This window comes from Suncus etruscus, chromosome 7 (genome assembly GCF_024139225.1).
Source record: "Suncus etruscus isolate mSunEtr1 chromosome 7, mSunEtr1.pri.cur, whole genome shotgun sequence".
Lineage (NCBI taxonomy): Eukaryota > Metazoa > Chordata > Mammalia > Eulipotyphla > Soricidae > Suncus > Suncus etruscus.
The window spans coordinates 95718101-95731997 of record NC_064854.1 but is presented as its reverse complement, the minus strand read 5'-3'; the positions used below and the strand labels follow the sequence as shown (position 1 = coordinate 95731997).

At 42.2% G+C, this 13897-nt stretch overlaps 1 non-coding gene across 1 annotated transcript; it reads right to left on the bottom strand.

Moving 5' to 3' along the window:
- Positions 1 to 1355: 1355 nt before the first annotated feature.
- Positions 1356 to 1460, bottom strand: LOC126014562 (U6 spliceosomal RNA). The gene has a single exon (XR_007497595.1). It is a non-coding gene; the product is annotated as a U6 spliceosomal RNA (small nuclear RNA).
- Positions 1461 to 13897: the final 12437 nt, after the last annotated feature.

Here is a 13897-nt window from a genome sequence, read left to right as displayed (position 1 = left end):
CTGCTAAGTGTGCTGGCTCCTAAAGCCCTTGTGCTGAGTCATCCGACGGGGTGAAATGAGCCCTCACCTGTGTGTCAGGAGGAGGAGGGGGAGATACTTGGAGACTTGGCTTGGAGGACATTTGCCCAGCCATGTTAGAACTGGACCTGGACAGCCAGCGTAGGGACTGGAAGAGGGTCTTGCCTATGAGAAGGGTCACAGTCAGGTTATTGAAGCATTTCTGCTACAGTCCTTGAAAGAGCAGAGGGGAATGCAGAGCCCAGGAGGAAGGCCTCTTGGGGTTAGAATCCTGAGATGAAGCCTGTGACCAGGGGCTGAGGTGCCCTTCAGAAACTTCAACTGCAAGTCGAACACATCCACCCAAACACTAAGCCTCTTGTGAGGGGAGACAGAGAATGCCTGTGAGCATGTTGTTAAGACATTTGGAAATATCACAAGACCAGCCCAAATGGAATGTTCTCTGGGCTCACGCCTGGCAGAAAAGCTTACTGAGAGGAAATGTGATTAAGCATCAGTTAAAAGAGCAGAGGGGTTGTGGCTCTGGGACAAGAAGCACCCCTAAAACCAATGAGGTGGATTCCCTGCTTGGCCACATCCCTCCATCACGTGAGTGTGTGAGAGGATCCAAGTGTAGGCAGATTGACAAAGTCACTTTTCAATACTTTGTCCCCCCCCAGCCAATTATTGCAAACAGAAAGTTGCTTTTGTCTTTAAATTGACAACTTGTCATTGAGCTCCTTGGAGGCTGTCCATCTGGCTGACTCACTGTGACAATATCTCTCTGGAGTGTAATATATAGACCTCTTTGAAAAGGAGATACAAAGAATAGTTAGGTGCCCATTAGAAGAACCAGTTTTATTTTTATTTACAATAGCATCAAAAAGGACAAATACATTCAAAACAAATTTAATAAAATAGAGAACAAGAGTAAGAGTCACGCACTGAAACGTTGAAAAAAGTAAAGGAGGACCAGAGTGATAGCACAGCAGTAGGATGTTTGCCTTACACACGTCCAACCCCAGAAGGATTCCCAGCATCCCATATGGTCCCCCGATTCTGCCAGGAGCTATTTCTGAGCACAGAGTCAGGAGTAACCCCTGAGCACCGCTGGGTGTGCCTCCTCCCCCAAAGAAAAGAAAAGAAAAGAAAAGAAAAGAAAAGAAAAGAAAAGAAAAGAAAAGAAAAGAAAAGAAAAGAAAGGAGATCTAAATAAACGGGGAAAGATTCCAAGTTCAGAGATTAGAAGATAAAGTGTTATTAAGAAACCAGTGCTCTCCAAATTGGTTTATAGAGTCAGTCAAGTCCTATTATAAGCCCAGCTGGTGGTGCCAAAGCATCAGGACAGAGAGTAGGGCATTTGTCTGGTATGCAGTTCAATTTCCAGCATCCCATGCGCAGGGGCCATGATAATTTTCTCTGTTTCATTCCAATTTTAGTATATGTGCTGCTGAAGCAAGCACCAATTTCTAGCATCCTATATCGGTCCTTGAGCACCACCAGGAATAATTCCTGAGCACAGAGCCAGGAGTATCCCCAGAGCATTGCCAGTGTGGCTCAAAACTGGTGATTATGGGTCAAACACCAAAACAAAACAAAACAAAATTTGAATAGTGGACTTATATGGGATGGGTTACAGGGTTGGAATGCCTGCTTTGAATTCTGGGTTTGATTTCCAATACCACGTGGTCCTTTGAGCACCACTACAGGAGGGTTCACAAGTAGCATACCAAGCTTCAAGTTATGGAATCATTCCTCAAATATAATGTAGATATGTGATTTCAAGGAACCCAGAGTAGCTAAAAATAGTCTTTAAAATGTCGGACAGGACTGTAGTAATAGCACAGCAGGTAAGGTGTTTGCCTTGCATGTGGCCGACCTGGGTTCAATCCCTGGCATCCCAAATGGTCTCCCGGGCCTGCCAGGAATTATTTCTGAGCACAGAGCCAGGAGTAACTCCTGAGTGCCACCAGGTGTGGCCCCCAAACCAAAAACAAATACCGATATCTAAAATAAAATGTTGGACAAAGCTGGAGTGCTGAATTTTAAAATTACAATGAAACTACAGTAATTAATACAACACTAATGAAAGACAGCCATCTATATCTATAGAATAAAATGGATAATCCATAAATAAACCCTCACACTTACGATAAATTGATTTTTGACATTGATTCAATGAAGGAAGAAAAGTCTTTTCAAAAAATGGTGCTGCTCAGATATCAAAATATTCCTAAGCAAAAGAATGAAGTTGCATTCTTAACTTCACTTTCTATGAAAAATTTACCTCTAAATTATGTAAATGTAAATGTAAGAGCTCAATTTATCAAACTGTATAAGAAAATATTGGTATAAACCTTCATGTCCTTAATTCAGGCAAATATTTCTTAGATACAACACTAACAGCACAAGTGACAGAAGAAAAGAAGTACTTAATCAACAACAAATTAATTTATGCTGAAAATTTACTACCAAGAAAATAAAATGGGAAAAAATAATGTATCTCTGATAAAAAGCCTTTATCAGAATGTATTCAGATGATTGCAGGGGCCAAAGCCATTGTATAAGGGTACCCACATCCAAACAAGCTGGGTTCAGTTCCCTGTACCTCTGTGTACCACCAGGGGTACAGAATATTATGAATAATCCCTATAGCCAGGTGTGACAACCCCCAAAAATTCAATTAAAAATAAAAGAATTAGGGGCCTGAGCAGTGGCACAAACAATAAGGCATCTGACTTGTCCACATTAGCCTAGGACGAACCGTGGTTTGATCCCTGAGTGTCCCATATGGTCCCTCAAGCTAGGAGGATTTCTGAGTGCATAGCCAGGAGTAACCCCTGAGCATCACCGGGTGTGGCCCCAAAACCAAAAACCAAAAAAGACTGATTGCAACTTATGGGTCTAATGAGATAGTACAGTGGGTAAGGCACTTGCTTTACACACAGCTGACTTGGGTTTGATCCCCTGTACCACAGATGGTTCCCTAATGTGCAGCTGGAAGTGATTGCTGAGCATTGATGGATGTGGCTCAAAAAATGGGGGATGATTACAACTCAATGACTAAAGATAAGTTGCTTCTCTTAAGATGGATAGGATGGGGCTGGCGAGGTGGCGCTAGAGGTAAGGTGTCTGCCTTGCAAGCGCTAGCCAAGGATCAGGACCACGGTTCGATCCCCTGGCGTCCCATATGGTCCCCCCAAGCCAGGGGCAATTTCTGAGCGCTTAGCCAGGAGTAACCCCTGAGCATCAAATGGGTGTGGCCCGAAAAACCAAAAAAAAAAAAAATTTAAAAAAAAAAAAAGATGGATAGGATTTTTTAAAAAGCATCAGAATAGATATTTCTCCAGAGAAGAATCTATAAATGCCAGCAAAGACATGAAAAGGTGCTTGCTATCAGGGACATGCATAGCGCTGGGCCAGGGAGATGACTCAAAGGCTGAGTGTAGCACTGCATGCTACAGGTTTGAGGCCCCAACACTACAAAATTCCCCAGTACCACTAAGGGTTGACCTCTAACAACAAGCTAGAAGTAGCTCCTGACTACCACCCACATTGCACCCAAATAAGAAATGAAACAAAATGACAGTAAAGTCCCACTTAACACTCACAAATAAGAAACATCATTTATTTTATATTATAAAATCTTTATTTAAGCACCATGATTACAAGCATATTTGTAGTTTGGTTTCAGTCATAAACAGAATACCCCCCTTCTCCAGTGCAACATTCCCACCACCAATGCCCCTCCACCTCCCCTACCCCTGCCTGTATTCGAGACAGGCATTCTACTTCTCTCATTCTTTAACATTGTTATGCTAGTTGTTAGTGTAGTTATTTCTCTAACAGCATTCACCACTCTTTTTCTTATTTTTTTAATTTTTATTTTGATCATATTGACTTACATATCTTACACAGTAGTATTTTAGGTACATATTAACATTGAATCAGGGGAATACCCATCACCAAATTTGTCCTCCCCCCCATCCCCGTTTCCTTCCTGCAACCCATATCCCTCACTATCACCTCCCTAGGCTGCTAGAGTAGATGGTCCCCTCTTTGTCTAGCTTACTATTAGTGATCATGTATCTGCTTGGTCCTGGTACCCGCCCTTGTTTCCCCCTCTATTTGAGAGGCGGAGCTAGATAGTTTGAGTTATGTGGTTTTGTTTGAAGGAAAGAAAAGCAATAGAATGGGGTAAATAAATAAAAATAAATAAATAAAATAAATAAAAATAAATTTAAAAAATAAAATAAGCTGAAAATGGGTGGAGTCCTTCTAGAGGCTTTCAACCTCAGTTTGAGAGAGGACATGAAAAAGGTAATTGAAACACCACAACAATACAGAAAGTAATATCAAATTAAATATCCGGTGAGCAATACAGCAATAAAGACAAGCGCCACACAATAGTCTCAGTCCGGAAATCAAACCATGCTGGAGTGCAAAAAAGAAAGAGAAAAATAAAATAAAATAAAATAAAATATAAAATAAAATAAAATAAAATATAAAATAAAATAAAATAAAATAAAATAAAATAAAATTGGAGACATCAACTTCAATATCTACACACCGAAATAAAGAACTAAAAAAAATCAATCAATCAATAAATATATATGTGGATAAAATGATTAGTTTATGCTTTTTTTTTCCCCTGCATAGGCACAGTAACTATTGGGGATACTATAGAGGGAATTCCCTTGGCCTAAGAGATACAGGGTTTCTCCACCCCTGAAGTATACTGTCATGGGATTAACTAGAGACTCCTTGCATGATCATTTACGCTCCCCTCAGTGCTTTTGTGGTGTATGGAAGATTTCTGCTTCGTCATGTATGGTAAAATCAGACCTCTGTATCTAGAGATCTTGAGCATTCACCACTCTTTATGGGTGAGCTTCAAATTGTGAGCCGGTCCTTCTGGCTCTCCCAGCCTTTACTTAACTCTATTGTCTCTGGGACTTATTACAACAATGTCTTTAATTTTTCTTAAAACCCATAGATGAGTGAGACTATTCTGCATCTATCTCTTTCCCTCTGACTTATTTCACTTAGCATAATAGATTTCATGTACATCCATGTATAGGAAAATTTCATGACTTCATCTCTCCTGCCAGCTGCATAATATTCCATTGTATATGTATCACAGTTTCTTTAGCCGTTCGTCTGTTGAAGGGCATCTTGGTTGTTCCAGAGTTCAGCTATTGTAAATAGAGCTGCAATGAATATAGGTGTGAGGAAGGGGTTTTTGAATTGTATTTTTGTATTCCTAGGGTATATCCCTAGGAGTGGTATAGATGGATCATATGGGAGCTCAATTTCCAGTTTTTTTAGGAAGCGCCATATTGTTTTCCAGAAAGGCTGGACTAGCCGGCATTCACACCAGCCGTGGGAAAGAGTTCCTTTCTCTCTCCATCCCCGCCAGCACTGATTGTTCTTGTTCTTTGTGATGTGTGCTAGTCTCTGTAGTATGAGATGGTACCTCATAGTTATTTTGATTCACCCTAGTTACTGTTTCCTTTGAATTTCAGAATCTTCTAGTTTAATACAATCCCATTTATTTATCTCTGCTTCCATTTGTTTGGACAGTAGTATTTTGTTCTTGAAGATGCCTTTAGTTTCAGTTTTTTTTTTTTTTTAAGACCGATAATAGCAAGTATTGGTGATAATGTGGTGCAACCACTTTGAGATGCAGCTTGGGAGCTCCTAGATTATTACAAAGAGATACTATCAAACCCCCAATTCTACTCTTGGTTGTGTCCCCAGAAAAAATGGGCATGAAGTGAAAAAGTGGAGAGTGGGTAGGAAGTGAGAAATGTAAGATTCACATTCACACAAGAATGTACACGTGGCTGTTCATAGGAACATTTATAATAGCCAAAGAGTGTGAGAAACCCAAATGCTTTCAGTGGCTAAGTGGATAAATAATGTGGCATATACATACAGTGGAATAATATTTAGTCAGAAAATGAATGAGACAATTACAACAGGGTGAAATCGTCTATGCCATCTGCTAAGCAGAAGAAGCTAGCTAGACAAAAGTAAGTGATTGCACTCACATGAAATGTCCAGAAAAGGCAGTCTTACTAAGAAAATGTAGATGAGGAGCAAGCTAGGTCTGAGAATAGGGACTGGGTAGAGAAATTAAGAATTAACTATGAATGGATACAGTGTTTCTTATAGTGGAAGGAGACAAGAATATTCATGGTTTGGTTGTCATAGCTGCACAAATAAATGGAAAAACTTTTGAGTCTTTTCATATATCAATAAAGCAATGTAAACATATCTGTGACATTTAGTACCTCACTACAGTAAAATAAGAAAATGAATGCGAAAACATTACAGAAGAATTCAACATAACTCATGTCAGATACTATCTTCAGGAGCCTGGTGACATCAGCCCTGCTCTGCTTAGATGTGTCTCTCTTAGTGATCCCTGGGGGGGAGCAAGTCTACAGTGAAGAAACAGCCAAACACCACTTCCGCCATCTTCAGTGACAAGTCATTTTTCAAGTGGTCCTTGGTATGATGCCAGGAAAAGTGTCTTCTCACGTCTGAGCTTCTCATGCCAAACCTGTACCCATGTAAAAAGCATCAGAAGAACCTCAATGGGGCTTCCGCACAGGACTAGATCAGCACTCAGCAGAATAGTCGTCAAAAATTAGACAAGTTAGGGGCCGGGCGGTGGCGCTGGAGGTAAGGTGCCTGCCTTGCCTGCGCTAGCCTAGGACGGACCGCGGTTCGATCCCCCGGCGTCCTGTATGGTCCCCCAAGAAGCCAGGAGCAACTTCTGAGCGCATAGCCAGGAGTAACCCCTGAGCGTCACAGGGTGTGGCCCAAAAACCAAAAAAAAAAAAAATTAGACAAGTTAGAGTTAAGAGGAGCCTGAGAAACTGGGACAAGAAGATAAGTTGGTCTCATTAGGGACCCTGGAGCAGAAAGAGGACACTGGGTGCAGGCAGAAGAAACCCAGGTGACAGCATGGACCTTGGTGCATAAGAGCACACCAGAATCAGGGAGATGCTCAAAGGACTGCAATGTATACTCTGTATGAGAGAGCCCTGGGTTCAATCTGCAAGTTCCCCATTTCCCCCTGAGTACTACTTGGAGTTAATCCCAAGTTCCTCAGCAGAAGTAGTCCCCAAGCACCGCTAGATGAGTCTTTCCTGCAACAAAGTAAAGAAAATGGACTAACTGCAGCTGGAGAGATAGAACAACAGACAAGATATATGCCTTGCATGCATGTGGTAGACCCAGGTTCAATCATTTGCACCCCATGTGGTCCTGTGAGCTCCTCAGGAGTGATCCCTAAGCATAGAGCCAGGAGTAAGCTCTGAGCACAGCCATGTGTGGCCAAACAACAAAAACAAAATAAAAGACAAACCCCAAACAAAGAATACACTAACTTCTGTGCACTAATTGTGACAAATAAATCTCATGAGTGAAAAATATTTGCAGTAGAGGGAGCTAGTATAGATTAAACAGAAACTTTCTTCTTTCTTTGCAACTTTCCTAAATGAGTTTAAAATAAAGTATTTTAATACTTATGTGAAGGCTGCCTCTGGGGTGAAATGGACTTTGGTTTTCCTGTTCTCCAGTTGTGCGACCTGAGAAAGACACCCTCTCTGGGCCTGACTTCCCCATCAGTTAAAGGAATTGTGCCCCAACCTGAAGAGATCTTAGGATCCTAATGAAGCGACATACATGAAGGAAATTAGGAAGGTGAAATTCCTGCCAAAGTAGTTAGGTACAGAGTTTATTCATGACGATGGCTTATCCTCCACACTTGCTTGTTCTCCTAATCTAAGAGGTATCAGAAAGTCTTTGTCTCTGGTCACTTTTGTACAACCCCTTCAGCCTCCAACTAGGCGACATTTCTCTCCTTCTTGTCATGCCTACATATAAAGGCTTCCTGGGTCTTGAGGGGCCCTGAGGTCTGCCTGTCCCACCCTCCTCCCAGCTGCCACCTCTCCTGCTGTCCAGTGTAGCCTTCTCCCTCCAGTTGGTTGGAATCTGTCACATAGAACATAGAAACTTCTGGATGAGGGCCAGAGTGATAGTGCGTGGGTTCAGCATTGGACTTCCATAAGGCCAAACAGGGTTCAATCCTTGGTATCCCATATGGTTCCCAGAGCCTTTCAGGAGTGAATCCTAAGTGCAGAGCTATGAATAAACTGTGATCTCTGCTGGGTGTGGCCCCCAAACAAACAAACAAAACAAAATAACTTCCAAACAAAAACTTCTAGACTTGGCTCCAAATGGTGGAGCTTGTTGACCTCACAACTGACTACCAGGGCTTGGCTAGGGTGATGATGGTGAAGCAAGAGGTGAGGAAGGTGAGCTTGGCTTCACCAATTCCAACAGGATAACCCCTCCTGGGTCCTCGCCAATCCCTGAGTCAGCAGGTCCAGTCTGTGCCAACCAATCTCACATGCCCCAGGCAGAACTGCAAGGGTCATTTGGATTCTGCAGGTGGTCAGTGGTTGTTAATAGGACTTCTAGGGTGAGGTGTACAGGGACAGAACAGGCCTTGCTCTGGGACCCTTCCCAGTGGTTGCTTTATCTTCTGGGAAATGCTGAGGAACTCTGGGGACTCATACTTTTCTGCTGTACTGACATGGTCAGAAAGGGGACAGGAGTTGGGCCAGTAGGCCAGTGGGAGACAGAAGGAAGCCCTGAGGTCTCTGCCCCTACCAGGATTTCTGGAGTCTTCCCCTTATGGGGCTCCTGGGAAGCCATTGCAAGAGCCTGGACAAAGTACAACCCAGGTGAGCAAAGGTCAGCTTGAGAGGGCGGTGCCAGGGTTGTCCGGTAGAGTCAAGTGCCAGTCAGGAAGGCAGCAAAGTGCAAGTCACGGTGAGCTAGGCTTGGCTATGTGAGCTCAACACTGGCTCTCTTGAGTCACTTCTGGGCCTGTGCCTGCTGGCAGAGCCTTCGCTTCCAGCCACCCCACCTTCTGGAAAGGGAATGGGCTGAGCATGCAAGAGGGCACGCCTGGGCACACCACCCTTAGTGCTGATTTTCAAAAGCCACAGCCTAGATCACAACAAACATATCAAGTGCTTCATCACACATGGAATTTAACTGTACACATGGCAAGAATCTGTTTTAGTTCTTAAGAAGCTCAGCCTTTTATAAACATGCACACTTGTGGGAATTTGTTCACAGTTGTCTTTCTTGCCTTTGAGCTTCCTCCGCTTTGGTCCATAGTTGCAGGATCTCAAGCTCATTTGCCATTTTGTGTGTTGTTGGCCCTTGGAAGTCTGTGACGGGCACACCTTTTAAACCACAAGGACCGATCAAACACACACTTGATATCTGCTGCTCCCACACAGTGGTGTTTGGACACGCTCCTGCCAAGGCAGGGGAGATAACAGGAATCCCCGGTGCCAGTTTCAGAGCTGCTTTAGAGGAAAAAGAACCCTTGACATGCCCAAGGCTCTAAAGCTCCCTATTTGTTAATGGGAAACTGCTTGACTTTACAAATTCTGACAAACGCTCTGGGAGTGTCCTTGATCTAACTGCCCTGATGTCCATGTCAGAGACTCTCAGAGTGTTGGCATTTTTAATTTCCTAAGTATTGCTAAATGAATGTCTGCAATGGGTTGTTCAGGCCACCGGACTGTCAGAACCCTCTAGGGATCCATTAGACTAAGGCAGTGCTTCTCAATTATTTTCTGTTATTCCCCCCTAGGAAGAAGAAAACATTTTTCGCACCCGCTGTGTGACTGTAAATAATGTATTAAAATTTTTTTAACCTACAAAACAAAAATATATAAAATAATTTGAGCTGATTTTTTAATCAGAGGTGATGTCTGGATTAATGGCTACAATGAGCATATTTTTGCAATGCATAGCTTTTCGAAGCGGAGTTTGAAGCAGGACACAGCAACTCTCAGCTCCAGAGACATACAGACTTAAACAAGAGGGGTTTAGCTTGTTATGACAGTGTTTGCCGAGGTCAAACGCGCCCCCTTTACAGAGCCTTGTACCCACCCTGGGGGGCGCACCCCACTATTTGAGAAGCACTGGACTAAGGGGAACAAAGTATTCTTGGGTGAACTGCAGGATTTTCAAATATGATGGCCTGAATGTGGAGGTGGAGGAATTTGAGTGCGGGACCCATCCTCCTCACCCACATCTGTTGGTTTTCCTTTCCTGTGTTTAAGGGCTCTTTGTATCACAAGCTAGTATTTTCTTCAGTCTATCATTTTCCTGTGGCCTTCCTTTTTGGGCTCTTGTGTTCGATAGACGTCTCTCTCTGACCCAATAGTATGCTACTATTTCAATTTGCAGCAGGGAAGCTCATCTCATTTCATGAGATGGCTCATGGAATTCTCCAGCGGCTCCTGGATACTTTATGCTGTCTTCATGACATGCTAAATCCTTTGGGAATCATCTAACATGTAAGTCAGGAGTCTGCATTTTTTCTTTTAGGTGAGTCATCTGTCCTGTTGACTCCATTTGGTACAAACCCACTACCAGAAGCAACAGGGCTCACTGCATCCACACTGTTTTCCCTCCGTTAGCCCTCCTTTTATCCCCCACTTCAGGAGGCAGTGACTATTTTTCTCTACATCTGGGAGAGGAGGACACTGGGGCCCAGGGGCCAAAGTCCAGCCTTTGGTCATAGCTAGAACGGTGAAGCCAGGCTCACAGCCACTTTGCCACTTGCTCCCTTCCTTTCCCTCCCTTCCCATTTCAATTCCCAACACACAATTTGCCTCCTCCAAGCCCTCCAGGTGTTCTGTGACTATGGATTTGATTATTATTCCTTTGGAATTTTTGTCACCATGCTTGAATTAGAACTATGCCTCCTTTCTCGTTCCTTGTCTGTGTATCTCTGTCAGTTCCTGCTGCCTCCCCAGACAAAGCAGAGTCATGATGAGCTCAGGCCAGCCTGCCCTGCTGTTCTGAACATTCAAGACTAAAATGGAAATGGAAAGGCAAGCTTGGGTTTCTAGTTGATTGTCATTTTTCATTTTAATCAACTCCTTCTTTCTTTTTTTTTTTTAACACCACCCATCACCAGTGCAACATTCCCATCACCAATGTCCCAAGTCTCCCTCCTCCCCACCCGACCCCCGCCTGTACTCTAAACAGGTTCTCAATTTCCCTCATACATTCTCATTATTAGGACAGTCAAAATGTAGTTATTTATCCAACTAAACTCATCACTCTTTGTGATGAGCTTCCTGAGGTGAGCTGGAACTTCCAGCTCTTTTCTCTTTTGTGTCTGAAAGTTATTATTGCAAGAATGTCTTTCACTTTTCTTAAAACCCATAAATGTGTGAGACCATTCTGCGTTTTTCTCTCTCTCTCTGACTTATTTCACTCAGCATAATAGATTCCGTGTACATCCATGTATAGAAAAATTTCATGACTTCATCTCTCCTGACAGCTGCATAATATTCCATTGTGTATATGTACCACAGTTTCTTTAGCCATTCGTCTGTTGAAGGGCATCTTGTGCTGCAATGAATATAGGTGTAAGGAAGGGGTTTTTGTATTGTATTTTTGTGTTCCTAGGGTATATTCCTAGGAGTGGTATAGCTGGATCGTATGGGAGCTCGATTTCCAGTTTTTTGGAGGAATCTCCATATCGCTTTCCATAAAGGTTGAACTAGACGGCATTCCCACCAGCAGTGGATAAGAGTTCCTTTCTCCCCACATCCCCGCCAACACTGTTTATTCTCATTCTTTGTGATGTGTGCCATTCTCTGTGGTGTGAGGTGGTATCTCATCGTTGTTTTGATTTGCATCTCCCTGATGATTAGTGATGTGGAGCACTTTTTCATGTGTCTTTTGGCCATCTGTATTTCTTCTTTGTCAAAGTGTCTGTCATTTCTTCTCCACCCATTTTTTGATGGGATTAGATGTGTTTTTTCTTGTAAAGTTCTGTCAGTGCCTTGTATGATTTTGGAGATTAGCCCCTTATCTGATGGGTATTGGGTGAATAGTTTTCTCCCACTCAGTGGGGTGGCTCTTGTATCTTGGGCACTATTTCCTTTGAGGTGCAGAAGCTTCTCAGCTAATATATTCCCATCTGTTAATTTCTGCTTTCACTTGGCTTGGAGAGTGCAGGTTTTCTTCCTTGAAGATGCCTTTAGCCTCAATGTCCTAGAGTGTTTACCTACGTATTGTTCTATATTATCTTATGGTTTTGGGGCTGATATCGAGGTCTTTAATCCATTTGGATTTTTACTTCGTACATGATGTTAGCTGGGGGGTCTATGTTCAATTTTTTGCAAGTGGCTACCCAGTTTTTGCCAACACCACTTGTTGAAGAGGCTTTCTTTGTTCCATTTAGGATTTTTTGCTCCTTTATCAAAAATTAGATGATTGTATGTCTGGGGGGAACATTCTCTGAGTATTCAAGCTTATTCCACTGATCTGAGGGCCCTGTCTTTATTCCAATACCATGCTGTTTTGATAACTATTGCTTTTGTAGTAAAGTTTAAAGTTGGGGGAAAGTAATTCCTCCCATATTCTTTTTCCCCAATGATTGCTTTAGCTATTCGAGGGTGTTTATTGTTCCAATAAATTTCAAAAGTGCCTGGTCCACTTCTTTGAAGAATGTCATGGGTATCTTTAGGGGGTTCGCATTAAATCTGTACAGTGCTTTTGGGGAGTATTGCCATTTTTAATGATGTTAATCCTGCCAATCCATGAGCAGGGTATATGCTTCCATTTCCGCGTGTCCTCTCTTATTTCTTGGAGCAGAGTTTTATAGTTTTCCTTGTATAGGTCCTTCACACTTTTTAGTCAAATTGATTCCAAGATATTTGAGTTTGTGTGACACTATAGTGATTGGAGTTGTTTTCTTAATGTCCATTTGCTTCCTTATTAGTATTGGTGTATAGGAAGGCCATTGATTTTTGTGTGTTAATTTTGTAGCCTGCCACCTTGCTATATGAGTCTATTGTGTTCTAGAAGCTTTTGATAGAGTCTTTGGGGTTTTCTAAGTAGAGTATCATGTCATCTGCAAACAGTGAGAGCTTGACTTCTTCTTTCCTATCTGGGATTCCCTTGATATCCTTTTCTTGCCTAATCGCTATAGCGAGTACTTCCAGTGCTATGTTGAATAGGAGTGGTGAGAGAGGACAGCCTTGTCTTGTGCCAGAATTTAGAGAAAGGCTTTCAGTTTTTCTCCATTGAGGACCAATATTTGCCTCTGGATTGTGGTAGATGGCCGTTAACTATATTGAGAAAGGTTCCCTCCATTCCCCTTCTGCTGAGAGTTTTGATCTAGAATGGGTGTTGGACCCTTGTCAAAATGCTTTCTCTGCATCGATTGATATGATCATGTGATTTTTATTTTTTCTTGCTGTTGATGTTGTGTATTATGTTGATAGATTTACGGATGTTAAACCAGCCTTGCATTCCTGGAATGAAACCTACTTGATCTTAGTGGATGATCTTCTTAATGAGGCATTGAATCCTATTTGCCAGGATTTTGTTGAAGATCTTTGGCATCTGCATTCATCAGCGATATTGGTCTGTAATTTTCTTTTTTTCGTAGCATCTCTGTCTGGTTTAGGTATCAAGGTAATGTTGGCTTCATAAAAGCTATTTGGAAGTTTTTCCTGTTTTTTTCAATTTCATGAAAGAGTCTTGCCAGATTGGTAGTAGTTCCTCTTGAAAGGTTTGAAAGAATTCATTAGTAAATCCATCTGGGCCTGGGCTTTTGTTTTTGGGCAGAACATTTGATTACTTTTCTTAATTTCCTCAATAGTAATGGGTGTGGTTTAGATATGCTACATCCTCTTCATTCAATCGTGGAAGATTATAAGATTCCAAAAATTTATCCATTTCTTCCAGGTTTTCATTTTTAGTGGCATAGAGTTTCTCAAAGTAGTTCTGATTACCCTTTGAATCTCTACATATCAGTAGTGATCTCTCCTTT